Below are 16,420 nucleotides of genomic sequence, written 5' to 3'. Positions count from 1 at the left end.
GTTAGTGCTTTATCTCAAAGATTTTGAAAAATTTTGGTCTTAAATTCATTTTTTTCAATGTATTTTCAATATACAGACACACATTGATTTTCTAATATTCCGTACAAATAGGGTTTAGTTTAAAATTTTTGTTTGAACTAACCCTAAGTTATAGTTAATTCATACGACGACAGATTACAGATAACTAACCGTGTCGAAATCTTGAGTAAACTCTAGTTCGTCGCTATAATTAAAGAATGCAGTCAGTACGAAACATTTTTAGATGCAAACACGCGGTGAGTTACTTTCCTTCACTTATGTAAGTGATTAAAAATGTTCCTCATAGTGTTTGGCTATGTATAATATCTACATAACTAAAATATGAAAATGGTTTTTTTCGACGCATTTCAGGTCTGCTCTCACAACACCACTTGATCACTATCATTTAGCTATAAACTTCTGTAAGATTGAGGTACTTCCCCAGTGGTGCTGCTACAAATTTTAAACAAAATATTTCCCACAATGACCTATCTTAATATTCCGTAACAAAACATCGTCATGCAATAGAGAGAATAATGAAACATAAGACATAAATTGTGCAGCTGTGTGGTTACGGCATTAAGAATATAGCCATCCCCTCTCTTCCCGTGGGTGTCGTAAAAGGCGACTAAGGGATAACACAGTTCCACTACCACCCTGGAACTTAAAAAGCCGAACGATGGTGGGATAGCCATCCAACTGCTGGCTTTGAAATACACAAGCCTAAGACGGAAAGCAGCGTCTTCGGTGCGACAAAGCCAGCCCTGCGGTCACCAACCCGCCTGCCCAGCGTGGTGACACGGGCAAAACACATGAGTTCACTCCATTTTTGGCGCGAACTTGTGGAGGCCTGTGTCCAGCAGTGGACTGTATTAGGCTGAAGTGATGAAGACAAATTTGGTCTCTTTTTGTATCCCGTAAGAAATAAAGTAGTAGGAGGAAATAGTTATAATTACGTCACAATATCTATTGCAGTAATAAATACTGTTTAATTTAGCTGACGCTGAACAACCGCTATGGGGTAATGGTGCGGAGTAGTTAGTCGCCTAAAATATCGACGGGTTCAATTCCCGCTTGGGGTCGGTGGGGTATTTGTACAAAAATTTCTATCGTTGTTGGTCTTCCCACCGTGCCTCGGATAGCACGTTAAGCCGTCGGTCTCGGTTGTTATCATTAATTTCAGATAGCGATTGTTACTCATAGTAGGGAACATATCCGCCAACCTGCAGTGAAGTAGTGTGGTACATTGAGCTCCGATCCTTCTACATAGAGAAAGAGGCCTATGCCCAGCGGTTGGATGTTACAGGCTGAATCGAAACTAGCTAACCCGACAGACGTTGTCTGTTTTGCGAGGTGACAAACGCGCGAAATTTATAAATTCAGGAGAAAATTAATTATACGACTGCTTATCAGAGCATTACTGTGTGGCTACGGTACTAAAGAATATAGCCACCCCCTCTCTTCCCGTGGGTGTCGTAAGAGGCGACTAAGGGCTTTTTTTTATGTCACTAGATCGGCAAACAAGCGTACGGCTCACCTGATGGTAAGCGATTACTGTAGCTTATAGACGCCTGCAACACCAGAAGCATCGCAAGCGCGTTGCCGACCCAATCCCCCCAGGAGCTCTGGTCACCTTACTCACCAACAGGAACACAATACTGCTTGAAAACAGTATTATTTAGCTGTGATCTTCTGTAAGGTCGAGGTACTACCCCAGTCCGGCTGCTCCATATTTTGAGCAGGAAATTCCTGCTGTGCCCTACCTCAGTTATATAACACAGTTCCGCTACCACCTTGGAACTTAAAAAGCCGACCGGTAGCGGGATAACCATCCAACTGCTGGCTTTGAAATACACAGGCCGATGACGGGCAGCAGCGTCTTCGGTGCGACAAAGCCAGCCCTGCGGTCACCAACCCGCCTGCCCAGCGTGGTGACACGGGCAAAACACATGAGTTCACTCCATTTTTGGCGCGAACTTGTGGAGGCCTGTGTCCAGCAGTGGACTGTATTAGGCTGAAGTGATGAAGACAAATTTGGTCTCTTTTTGTATCCCGTAAGAAATAAAGTAGTAGGTTCTCCATTATAGGTATGGCTACATGTACCCGAAATTTTGTACCATTGTCACCCATCTTATAAGTTCATAGCTAATTTTCTATACTCTCCAGTAAGATTAGGTAGATATGTTCGTCTTTCAGATTAGCAGTTGGTTCATGGATGTCTGTAGCGTACACAATATACAAGTGAAATATCTACTTTCCTTCTTTTACCTAATGTAAAATTTTACAAGTTTTCAACCGTTTTTGCTACATGTAAAAGTTATGCAATACCATACATACGCATGCGCCTGGTCACGTACGGTACGTATATATATACCCAATATTATAAGCAGTAGTTTGCTGTCATCGTTGTTAAATTTTTAATGAATCCAACGGATGATTCATTCAATCAGACACGAATATGCCTGTGTGGGTTTAGAATGGCACAGTATATTAAACGGCTGAGCACTTGTATCATATCATCACACACTTAATACACATAAAATGTGTTCCTTGTTACATTTGTGTAAAATAAATTTAATTTTTTTTTTTTAATGTTTTGAATTGCTACATAAGTATAAAATCGAGACCTGCCAAATTTTTTCAATATGTATTTTCTTAACATTTTAATTTTAATTGTTATGTTGCAACTAATGTTAATTTATTTGATATATTTGGATTCTAAGATCCTTTTCTCCTGTTACTGACATGTTATTTGACGTAATAACAGATAAAAGATTATCATATATTTTTCTTTTTTAGCACCAAACTCCAACTCCAACTCCAACTCTAACTTCTATAAAGGTAGTAGTTTACAATATCTATCACTATCTCCTGCTGATAAAACTTATCAGCCACTTGTGTACGTGACAAACTATAACATCAACTGTGCTGGATCTATTTTGCCTAGTTCAATGTCGTTGCATTTAGTAATTCATTCGAGTCGATGGCTTACAATAGTGCCAAAAATGCACGGATTTCGCTAACGACACATTGTATTAAGGTATTTCGCAAAACTGCAAAACAGTTAACCGTCAATTGTTAAATCTTTGCTGTGAATTGTCTATTTTATTGCAATACAAGTTAATAAAACTTTTTTCATTTCAATTTTATGCAAACTCATGCGACATTCACAAAACTTTCTAATGATATACACGATAGCGATACAGACAAAAACCGACAAAAAGTTATTCTAATCAATCTGTTTCTATGATGACACGTACTAACTCCTTCCATCATCGCCAAATAAAGAACTAAATCGAAAATTTTAATTAAATATATAATTTAAGACAATTTTCTTTAAATTAACAACACACTTAAGCATTTTTTGGGGTAAACTTCTCTAATTACTTAAAACGAGCTAAATGACACTGCTTTCAAGCAGTGTGGTGTTCCTGTGGTGTGTAAGGTGACCAGAGCTCCTGGGGGGAATTGGGAGTAGGGTCGGCAACACGCTTGCGATACTTTTGGTATTTTAGGCGTCTATAGGCAACGGTAATACGATACTCGACATATTTTGGCCAATTATACCACCAAACTACAAACTGTGAGTCAAACAGTTATTTTTGAATCCAGTGCCAAATTTACGATTAGGTTATCAGAGATTATCATCCAACGATGTAGCCTTTATATTATTGGCTTTATGTATTCTTATTTAAGGGTAAAAATGTAAATTCAAATTTTATTTAGACATATCCGCAGACAACTAGTCTGTTTAGATACAAGTTTAAACGTGACGTAATGTTTAGCATTTTAATCGCTCACAGTGATGTCGCCGAAATGTTGTTTTTTATTTGTTATGTAAAACTGCGCTTTCTTTTTCGTCGACGTGGGTGCTCGATGCGCGAGAACCGGTCGCCGGTCAGGACATGGCCGTTCAAAGAGGAGTCTGATCTGATATCTTGTTTCTTTTTAAGTAGTTAGTTGTTTGTTGTATATTTTTTTTTCTTTCTTTTTTAATATTTATATATATAAAGGAGGGGTTCTCAATTCAACTTTTTTTTGTGTGTTACCTCATAACTGTTTACTGGGCGAACCGATTTAATACTTCTTTCTTTAAAAAAAAAACGACGGTCGCTTAGACCGAATATAAAAATCATCATATCAGAAATTTCGATCTAGCGAGTACATCGTTCCATAGCTTAATTGGCTAGAGCACCGACACGGTCAGTCGGAGATGCAGGTTCGATCCCCGCTGGAACGTTCGATTTTTGATATAATATTTAAAAAAAAATATATTTAATAATTGTGTTTGCTCGCAAACGAAAAAAAACCGACTTCAATTACATCGACGAGTAGTACAACGTAGATCGACGAGAAAATAGTCAAGTAACTGCGCGTTATCAAAGATTACTCAAAAAGTAGTTATCAGATCTCAATAAAATTTATATGGGACCACATGACAAACATCAGCTTTCGATTATATTAAAAGTTATTAAAATCGGTACACCCAGTAAGAAGTTATTGCGGATTTTCAAGAAGTTCCCTCGATTTCTCTGGGATACCATCATCAGATCCTGGTTTCCTTATCATGGTACCAAACTAAGGATATCCACTTTCCAACAAAAAAAGAATTATCAAAATCGGTACACCCAGTAAAAAGTTATTGCGGATTTTCAAGAATTTCCATAAATTTCTCTGGGATCCCATCATCAGATCCTGGTTTCCTTATCATGGTAGTAAACTTGGGATATCTCCTTTCCAACAAAAAAAGAGTTATCAAAATCGGTACATCCAGTAGAAAGTTATGTGGTATAATACAACGTAGGTCGACGAAAAAAGCGTCAAGTAAAAACGCATTATTAGATATAGCTCGAAAAGTAGTTGTTAGATCTCAAATAAATTTAAATGGGACCAATTGGTACACACCACCTTTCGATTAAAAGAAAATTTGTCGAAATCGGTCCATCCAGTCAAAAGTTCTGATGTAACATACATAAAAAAAAATACAGTCGAATTGAGAACCTCCTCCTTTTTTGGAAGTCGGTTAAAAAACGAAAAGCTGGAGCTGAACATGTTGTTTAAATTTGATCGAACGAGTACATTTTAATATATTCCCAATAATGCAAATTTCATTAACTGTTTTTCCCGACTACCTACGTTATGTTACTTGTAGATGTAATTGAAACCGATTTTTTTTTTTTGTTTGCAAGAAAAATCGAAATAAATGAAACATCTATTGCTAAAACTAAATTTGCTTATCAATAATACTTATAAGATAAACAATTTGTTAAAAATATATTCCTTAAATTCTTACAAACTTAAAAAATCACTAAATGAATGGCTTACAAAACAAAATTATGAAGAGACTGAGGAAGTAATTACCTAAAAATCTACTATACAATAATAGGGTTGTCTGGGAGAAATGGCTAAATAGCCATAAGTCCGCCCATTGTACTTCAGTCTGTTAATTTTTTTTCTTTTTTTTTAATGTGTTTATTGTTTAAAATGTAGTTATGGTGTACAATAAAGTATAAATAAACAAATAAATAAATAAATACAACACAACACACACACACTTTTTTTTTTTAAATAACAGAATTTTTTTTTTATAACACAGCGATGACGCTATAATATTAATCTAAGAAACATGACGTAAGAAATTTGGCCAGCAAAGAGAACAAATCTAATTGATATTTTGTGTTTATTTGCCATTTATCATCAATGGTTGTTATGTAAAAAAGATTTATGAAGTAAATTTTTAAAATTCTCATTTAACGACAAAATCGTTTCCATTAGAAACTAGAATAAAGTAGGATTTGTATGAAATTGTCTCAAATTTTGGCTTTTCTGAATAACAGACGAAATGATGTTTGTTTAATTACTATATTTGTAGTTATAGCACTTATACTTAAAACAAAGACAGCCTTAAATTGCGTATAATTTTTAGAAATTGTTAAAATTTTCGATTTTTTATCTTTCCGATGGATCTTTAATCATTGCAACAAGTCTTAGATTTATATTACTTACAGCTTTAGGTCTCACATGACACACAACGGAGCGGGCGGAGTCCTCGTCACTGGCGCTTTCCAGGCAGTCGGACAACGATGGTGATCTTCGTGTCGGCCACTTAAACGATTTCTCCGAGCACGGGCTCTCAACGGACAAAAACGGCGACAGCAGCGGAACTTGACCGCGCCACCACGACACGAGAGCCGGCGCCACGCCGACGACCATCGCCAAACCGAGACGAACCATAATAACCAAAATGTCCCGAAAATTCAAACAACGCACCGGTACATAATTCACTATTTCTTGACGCGAGAGAACACAATCGTTAGTAAGCGTAGCGCATCGTTCATTAATAAAAATGCGGCTATTTTGGATCGATGCAGCTCCCACTGTCACGCGGTGTCACCGAAAGCTGCACGCCGAGGATCGTCCGTCAACGTGAAACCGGCGAACGTAAGCAAGTGTGAGTTAATAAATCACGTAGCGTCGGAACGTACGCGTTATCCCGAGAATTCGAAACGCCCGAGGAGGCACGGCCATTCAGCGAGACGGAGCGAACATTCAATTTATCACGCGCGTGCAAAGAAGCCGAATGATACGAAACGGACTGATGAAGTTAAAGTTGCACGGTGCAGCAAACGGTTTGCTTTCCCGCTCGCAGACAGCAGAGTGGCGGTCGTTGACGCTGGCGCCCCCTCCCATCCAGTGCCCCTCTCCAGCCGCCCGCCCATGAAACCACCCTTTACTCGATCTCGCGAAGTGACCGCCCGCTAGAAGAGTTCCTCGGAAAATATGGACGAAATGTACATTGAAATTGTAGTTTTTATTAATAGAATAACAATTCCGCGGTTCGACTATTTTCGTTTAAAATCGACAGCGCAACCTCCCGTGTCGTAATCCGGGTCAAGCGTGATTGAAACATCCAATCACATAAACAAACCATAAAAGTTTTACAGCATTATTTCTACAGAGAACAAGAGTGAGCGTCCAGTTCAAAATCCTTTCAATGTTTTGAATTGTAAAAATCAACGAACCGCGACGGCGGGTACACGAAACAAAGAGCGACAAAAAGTCTTGAATGCTTTAGAAGATCTAGTTAGACGTTTTTGTTAATATAAAATAGTCGTATAAAATTACTTTGTACACAGAGAATTTTTAATAATTTTATCGTGAGTTTCAAATGTAAAAGTAGAACGCAGTTTCATTCAAGGGGCGGGGTAGTGCTCGCTGTGAGGGAGTCAACTCACACCAGAGTCAGCTGAAGCGCAGTACAACACTGAGGTAAGCATCCAACTGCAAATTAGAATCGCGAGCACGGTACTGCAGTCGCAATAAAAACACAATTATTATTTGATTTAATTGCCGTGAATTATCTTAATTATCCAGATTTGTGTAACGTATATAGATTTCGAGCTCACGGACGTTTACATAACAACATCCGTTTAAAAATGCATGTTCTTTACAATATTATAACTTCTTGTTTACTATAGTCATGGCATAATCAATGATATTCACAAAAATAATTATGAAAAAACAGAACATTTGGTACTCGTTGCTATCTTCCGAAACCTTAATAAATCTTGAGCATTTTCATAATATTTATTGAAATTACAAGTAATTTCTCAATTATTCCGTAGAGTTGCATCAGCCAACCTCCCTCTCGCCCAGAGGGTCGAGGCAGACGGATCGATGTGTGACGTCAACGCTCACCAGACGAGACGCCCAGACCTAGGTACTGGATTTTAGTGCCTAAATTTACGATACAATTTGTTATACTGACCAAAATGCTTAGAAATGGCATTAGTACCACAACAAATTGGAGAAAAAATTACTATACCTTTTCTATTTTGAATATGTATCTAAAGATTTTTTTTCATAAAACAAAGATTATTTAATACTAGCTGTGCCCGCGACTTCGTCCGCTCGGAATCTAACAAAAAAGTTATTGTTTAGTTCGCAGAGTTATAAAACAAATGTCTAAAATAAAAGTAGCCTAAGTTACTCCTTATTACATCAGCTACCTGCCAGCGAAAGTCCCGTCAAAATCGGCCCAGCCATTTCAGAGATCAGCCGGAACAATCAGACAGACAAAAATTGTAAAAAATGTTATTTTGGTATATATATCCATATGCGTTTGGTAAAAAAGCGGTTATTTTAATATTACAAACAGACACTTCAATTTTATTTGTTTGTATAGATATTTCTAACGCAGTTTGCAGTGACCGTGCTTTCTGCTCCGGGGCCTGTGGGTACAGTTCATATATACATATTTAACTAGCTTTTACCCGCGTATGTAGTTTCGGAGGAGTATTGTAGCTAACAATGTGACACGAGTATTATATAATTTATATAAGATTTACACGATACTAAAACACAAAAAAATATTATCAAATTTTTGTCTGTCTTTCTATTTGTCCGGGCCAATCTTCGGAACGGCTGAACTGATTTTAAGGGTCTTTAACGACATTTTCAATTAAAAAAATATTTTTGTGTTGGATAGCCCATTTACCGAGGAAGGCTATTTGTTATAGGCTATTTTTTCCTCAATTTAACGCGGGTGAAACCGCGGGGCAAAGCTTAAAACAAAAGCTTGTTTTTTATAGAGTTTTTACTTCAATTTATTTTTATCATAAAGATAATCTTGAACAATTTAATATAGTTTCCAATTAAGATTTATTGTGTTGTTAACGATAGCACATACACTCGTAGATAGTAAAGCTTACATAGCATTAAGTGCAGTATTTTTTAATGCGCGAACGTTGTTTTTCGGGGGGAGTTGTATGCCGCCTTTGTTTTAGAATAATTCTGACCGAAATAATTCTGACCGAAATAATTCTGACCGAAATAATTCTGACCGAAATAAATCTGACCGAAATACTTCTAATAAGTAAATAAACTTTATATTCGATTAGCTCTAAAATTGTCCTAAGAGAAATGAATAGTAACATAGTTATAACTATAGGAGACTTTGGATAATAATAAATATCAAATAAATAAATAAAAATTATGTAGTGTCATGGGACACCAGGTAGGAACGAAGTTCCTTCGGATAGTATAGAAGCAACACAATTTGAAAAAAAAGCTTTAATTTTATATATATTTTCATATTTTTTTTTTTTTTTTAATTTTGATTGGTTTTTTATTAAGTATATAAAAGTATTTAGGAAATTTAGTATTTTAGAAAATAACAAATAGGTAACGTAAAATAAAATAAATCAAACAAAAAATAATAATAAAAATATTCAATATGTTATCAGGTTTTTAAATAATTTCAACAATATTTGAATATAAAATGAATTTTATTTGAATTCGTTTTTTCGGGATTTATACCATGTACCTTTTTATGTCGAGTGTCTGGAGTAAGAGTAAGTTAAGAACCATGGAAATTTAAAACAATAAAATGAATTTTGTTGTTCATTCATTTACTCTTTGTGTTACTTTACTAAATTACACTATCTCATTTTCTGTAGTCGGTCTTCCGTACTTAAGCCATATTTGTTTACCATTTAGGAGACATCAAAAAATTGGACTATACAAATAGACACTACACCCCCACGATGGCTATTTTAATTCATTATTTTACCAAAAAAACGCCAAAAATTTATAGCTCTTAATATTAAATGAGTTCGGCTTTACATACATCATATTATACAGTCGTGTGACTGATATTACGTCACTTCCGTTATATATTTTTCTTACGGTTTTAGTCTCACATTTTTTTCAGTTCGGTCGCCCAGCCAAGTGTCATGCCTGCCGTAAGGAACTTCGTTCCAAAAATATGACTCATAGATTATTATATATAGGCTTAATTTTACTTATTTTTGTTTATAATATGATAGAATACGAATGATATTTCATATTAAACAATTAAATGGATATAATTATAAAAACACAAAAATTAATGCAACATTTTAAAGTGATTTTCGAACATACAGACCGTTATTTTAAAACAATTTAAAGATACATACAAATTACACTTGCATGCATAAATAAAATTTCACATTACATCATTTTTTCGTTACTTAATTTTATGGAAGATAAAAACTTTTATTAAAGTTACGTGGCTCAAGTACTCACACGAGAAATTATGACTATATTTTACTTTTCACTATTTACTAAATGGACTTCATGATCAGTAGACATTATATTTTAATTTAAGGAATTTTTTTTTTCATATCACTAGGTCGGCAAACAAGCGTATGGCTCACCTGATGGTAAGAGATTACCGTAGCTTATAGACGCCTGCAACAGCAGAAGCATCGCAAGCGCGTTGCCGACCCAATCCCGAGCTCTGGTCCTTACTCACCAACAGGAACACAATACTGCTTGAAAACAGTATTATTTAGCTGTGATCTTCTGTAAGGACAACTACCCCAGTCGGGCTGCTCCAAATTTTGAGCAGGAAATTCCTGCTGTGCCCTACCTCAGTTAGAATTAGAACATACTATGATACATATGGACTTATTTTGCCAATGTTTTATTGATTGGTTCGGCTTACAGCACCTATTACTGTTAAGTATTGGGTTGGGTCTCTTTTTCCATGTAGAAGAATTGAAGCTTCTCAACTCAAATGAAAATATAATTTTTAAAACTGGTCATATACATTTTTCAACTATTTCACCTACAACAACAGCAAAAAAATTGTTTGTAACGAGGCTACTTTTCAAAATAGAGAAAATTTCGAAAGGAATTAAATTTCCTTTACTATTCAATAATCTGAAAATTTTTGTTCGATAACGACGATCTCTTTCAAAAAAAAAAACATCCTGATATATCCATCCAATTGCATAGTGTAACTTGCGATATATCGGCTAATCCTTGACAATTCATGTTACGAAGTTTTTCAAATTGAAGCATCGTTATTGGATTACCATATAAATGATCGTCGTATCTGATAAAGGACGTTGACTTGTGAATCTGGAGCACTGGATCGATAGGTACTGAGTTAGCGAACACTACCGTACAGGATAAAGGATTATATTGCCATTAGGTATGCTTTGATACTACCACCAACATGTTAAGCTTTGTTAAGCCTTAAGAATGTCCAATTAATAATAACCACATATTTGTATATTTTTAACAACCGCTCTGGTGTAGTGTAGTGTGCGTATGCCATGTACGCGCCTTAGCAGCGGCGGTTTGTGGGTTCGATTTTCGCTCGGAATGGGTATTTTATTTTGTACCAATATTTCTTTGTGGTTTGCCTGTCTGCTGTCGCACTGTGGAATATGGCTGAACAAAGGCATATCATAAATAAGTTTTACCAATGTCAGAAATAGCCTAGTTTATTAAATTTATTTAATAGTTCGATAGTCAGACTTTAATATTATGTAAAAATTAAGTTATATATTTATTATAATTAAGTGTGTTGTTACGGCTTCAAAGAATATAGCCACCCCCTCTTTTCCCGTGGGTGTCGTAAGAGGCGACTCAGGGATAAAACAGTTCCACTACCACCTTGGAACTTATAAAGCCGACCGATGGCGGGATAACCATCCAACTTCTGGCTTTGAAATACACAGCCCGAAGACGGGCAGCAGCGTCTTCGGTGCGACAAGGGCAGCCTTGCGGTCACCAACCCGCCTGCCCAGCGTGGTGACTATGGGCAAAACACATGAGTTGACGCATTTTTGGCGTGAACTTGTATGTCCAGTAGTGGACTGCGAAAGGCTGATGTGATGATGATTTGATGAAGAATTAAGTATGTTTTTGGCGTAAATAAATTGTTTTACATAAAGTAATGTTAACCGTTTTATTAATGAGAAAATACACCTTCTTTGTTTACAATTTTTAAAAAGATATAGTTAAAAATCTTAAAGAGTAAAGTATTGAGTATTTTATATTTTTGAAAAGCTCATTTTTAGAAGATTTGTAAAAATAATTTTAATATATATATTTTTTGATGGATTATGTATATGTTTACGATGAAGCAACACGTGGAAGAAAAACATAATATCTGAACTTCGTCGAAGCTTTTAACACTTACCGACATTTCCCGATGCTTTGAAATTAATGTTTATTTATAGCTTAGATAAAGGCAGGAAGATGATTATAGCTTAGATACTCTTGAAAAACATATAAAAAAATTAGCTGCACTTATTTGCTCTTAACGAAGATATATGAAAAAATGTAACACGAGTCTGGGAACGGAAATCGATTTCAATTACGATTTCCCAATTTTATTTTGATCGGTACGTTGTGGTATACTCATCAACTTATTATATTTTACTTTCATAACTTTTCTCATAAAACATTTTATTATTCTTATCAATTTCTGAGGGAAAATAGATATTAAAAAGTATCCCACGTTTTAAAAAAGTATAAAAAAGCGCTGTAACATGTATGCTGTGTGTATTTCTCCAATACAAATTCAGTTGTAGTTTCGTCAAGTATCAAACGACAATTTTGTCATTTAGAATGTCTACTTTTAATTGTTCTAAACGTGAGTTAATAGTGTCATACATAGAAGGTGAAAAAACAACTGCGGCACTAGCAACATTTTTAAAAGACAAACAAGTTTAACTGAAGTAGGGCACAGCAGGAATTTCCTGCTCAAAATATGGAGCAGCCCGACTGGGGTAGTACCTCGACCTTACAGAAGATCACAGCTAAATAATACTGTTTTAAAGCAGTATTGTGTTCCTGTTGGTGAGAAAGGGACCAGAGCTCCTGGGGGGGATTGGGGATTGGGTCGACAACACGCTTGCGATGGTTCTGGTGTTGCAGGCGTCTATAGGCTGCGGTAATCTCTTACCATCTGGTGAGCCGTATGCTTGTTTGCCGACCTAGTGACATAAAAAAAAAGTTTACGAAGACAACATATGTTTTATTATCGGACATATTCAAAGGAATATCATATCTGCTTCTTATAAACTCTGGAAAGAAGCACAGCGCGTCCAGGAACGATTTTTAAAAAATAATGCCAATTGGTTGGATTCCGAATATTCTGTGAACATACCGACGTCAGAAAACGTGCCAACCGACTCTACGCCGTCTTCTTCTACTAGAAAACGAGGAAGGCCGGAAAACTCTGCTAAATGAATATGGCATAGATCATATTCTGATTGCATACCTACAAGGACTGCGTTCGATAGGGGAGGATTTGGAGGCAAAACTTGTCGAAGAATTAAGGTTGGCTGATGTTGGAAAAAAAAACTGTTTTAATGAAACAGTTCCGACAGATGAAGAAGCGTTAAGTGTTTTCATCGACTTAGATCTGACTGAAGCACAATATGTTTATTTCAAGAATGTTACAGATGAAAGAAACTGTTTTATCTTTCCACCGTACTACAAAATACAAGATATGAAAAATAAATGCAATCCACCTTCTTCAAACATCGAAATCACGAATACATATGCAAATTCATATTTGTTGATATCGGACTCAACAGCCTAAAATATAAGTCTCAAAATCCTAGCTCTAAAAATGACGATACTTTCATACAAATTTTCATCCCCATTTTCAACACCTTACACCCCTTTTTTCGCATTAAAAAGTAGCCTATGTCCTTTCTCAGACTCTAGACTATTGGTGTACCAAATTTCATTAAAATCGGTTCAGTAGTTTTGGCGTGAAAGCGCGACAGACAGACGGACAGTTATTTTCGCATTTATTATATTAGTAAGTAGTAATCTTTATTGTCTAACTAGATTTAAGAAATATTATACGAAATGTATCGAAATAAAAACACACTTAACTAAATATATATCATTTTAACAGATCGTGACTTTTATTTACTTAAAAAAAAGAACGCGTGAACCCAGAACAATGAAACTTAATTGAATTGTTGTGAATCTGTATATATTACTTTATTTTAAAACAAACTTTGATAGCTCTATCTATAATATTTACGAAGTTACAGATTTTTGATCCGAAAAGGACCCAAATATTCCACAGTATGTCGGTCCCGATTGTAATCATATAGATAGCGATCGTTACTTATAGTAAGAATATATCCGCCAACTTGCAGTTGAGCAGCGTGGTGAATTAATCTCTTATCCTTCTCCGAACCGAAGAAAGAGCCCATGACCTAGCAGTGGGAAGTTACAGGCTGAATAGTTGTACATATTTATGAATATTGCTAAATTAATTGCTAACTTTAAAATGTCCAAGAAAATCACTTTTGATTTTCAACAAAAAAAAATTTTTACACACACTTTTGTTGGTTTTAATTTCTACAAGTTGTAACAAAGCGAGTATTCAAGGTCGAATTTAATCTGTTTGAAACGTTTAATTTCATTTATAATATGGTTCTCAGAAAGTAAAAATACAGTTATATTATTTTGCGTGTGGTCTGAGGTCCTAGGAGGTTGTTCTTAACGTTTCTTATAATAAAGAATAATAAAGAAAATAAATCTAGGGCACATTAAATTGTATCGACATCGTCTTTAAACGTCGACATCGCGATATTTCATATATACGATACGATAGAAAAAAAAACAGTTTCTAGTTATTCTATATGTTATTTAATGAATATTATAAAATAAAATAATAATTTACACAAACTGATACGAACAGTTATATTATTCTCCACGAGCCACACCCATGACTTAGTGTGTGTTGCTTTTTATTGATGTGTATAAAATGACTTTGTAACGATTTGACTACAAAACGAGTATTATTTATTTTTAGAACGACGGCTACATTTCTAGACATTGTAAGAAAATGTAACTGACCTAACCTACACCAGATTTTAAGTTAGACCCCTAAAACAAGAACTGTGAAAATTCCGACAAAAATAAAAAATATGTTTTGGTTTCTAATGCTCTGATCATCATTACATCATCATCATCATTACAGCCTATACAATCCACTGCTGGACATAGGCCCCCACAAGTTTACGCCTAAAATAACATGAACTCATGTGTTTCATGTGGGCTGGCTTTGTCGCACCGAAGACGCTGCTGCCCGTCATTGGCCTGTGTATTTCAAAGCCAGCAGTTGGATGGTTATCCCGCCACCGGTCGGCTTTTTAAGTTCCAAGGTGGTAGTGGAACTGTGTTATCCCTTAGTCGCCTCTTACGACACCCACGGGAAGAGAGGGGTGGCTATATTCTTTAGTACCGTAGCCACACAGTAATGCTCTGATAAGCAGTCGTATAATTCATTTTCTCCTGAATATATAAATTTCGCGCGTTTGACAGTTCGCAAAACAGACAACGTCTGTCGGGTTAGCTAGTTTCGATTCAGCCTGTAACATCCCACCGCTGGGCATAGGCCTCTTTCTCTATGTAGAAGGATCAGAGCTCAATGTACCACGCTACTTCATTGCAGGTTGGCGGATATTTTCCCTACTATGAGTAACGATCGCTATCTGAAATTAATGATAACAACCGAGACCGACGGCTTAACGTGCTATCCGAGGCACGGCGGGAAGAGCAACAACGACAGAAATCCAAACCGGATAGAAATTTTTGTACAAATACAAATATCCACCCCAAGCGGGAATTGAACCCGTCGATATTTTAGGCGACTAACTACTCGCACCATTACCCCATAGCGGTTGTTCAGCGTCAGCTAAATTAAACAGTGTTTATTACTGCAATAGATCATCATTACAGCCTATACAGTCCACTGCTGGACATAGACCTCCACAAGTTGACGCCAAAAATAACGTGAAGTCATGTGTTTTGCCCATAGTCACCACGCTGGGCAGGCGGGTTGGTGACCGCAGTACTGGCTTTGTCGCACCGAAGACGCTGCTGCCCATCTTCGGCCTGTGTATTTCAAAGCCAGCAGTTGGATGGTTATCCCGCCATCGGTCGGCTTCTTAAGTTCCAAGGTGCTGTGTGGCTACGGCACTAAAGAATTTAGCCACCCCCTCTCTTCCCGTGGGTGTCGTAAGAGGCGACTAAGGGATAACAAGGTTCCACTGCAATAGATATTGTGACGTAATTATAACTATTTCCTCCATTCGAAATTAATGTACTTTCCGTATATACGTATCGAGGCACGTATGTACGTACGTGTACAGAACATTTTCGCAGAATGATATTCCCGTTCGAGCGCCGAAACAAGTGACCTACAGCCGGCCGTTTCCTTCTCCGACCAGTTATTAAGGAATATAATACAAGTTTATCTGTATAAATTAAATTGTAATTCGCTTATCGGTGTACAAATCACTACTGAATTTCTGAAAATTAAATATGTTTAATATACAAGCACGGTCGTCTGTTCAAATCGCTGTTCTTTCAGCCCTAGTTAGCCCATTTATCGAGGAAAGGCTATAGGCTACATAATATTTTAGTACCTCTTTTTTCTTAAATAAACGTGGGTCAATCCGCGGGGCACATCTAGTATTATTATATACATATATATGTTTTGTCTTTTGTGACGTAAAGATTTTTTTTGGAATAAGTGTAAATATAAATAATACGTATATAAGACTAAATACGAGTATATATTACAATCAAA

The sequence above is a fragment of the Melitaea cinxia genome, chromosome 5 (assembly GCF_905220565.1).
Source record: "Melitaea cinxia chromosome 5, ilMelCinx1.1, whole genome shotgun sequence".
Taxonomy (NCBI): Eukaryota; Metazoa; Arthropoda; class Insecta; order Lepidoptera; family Nymphalidae; genus Melitaea; species Melitaea cinxia.
Note: the sequence above shows the minus strand (reverse complement) of the source record.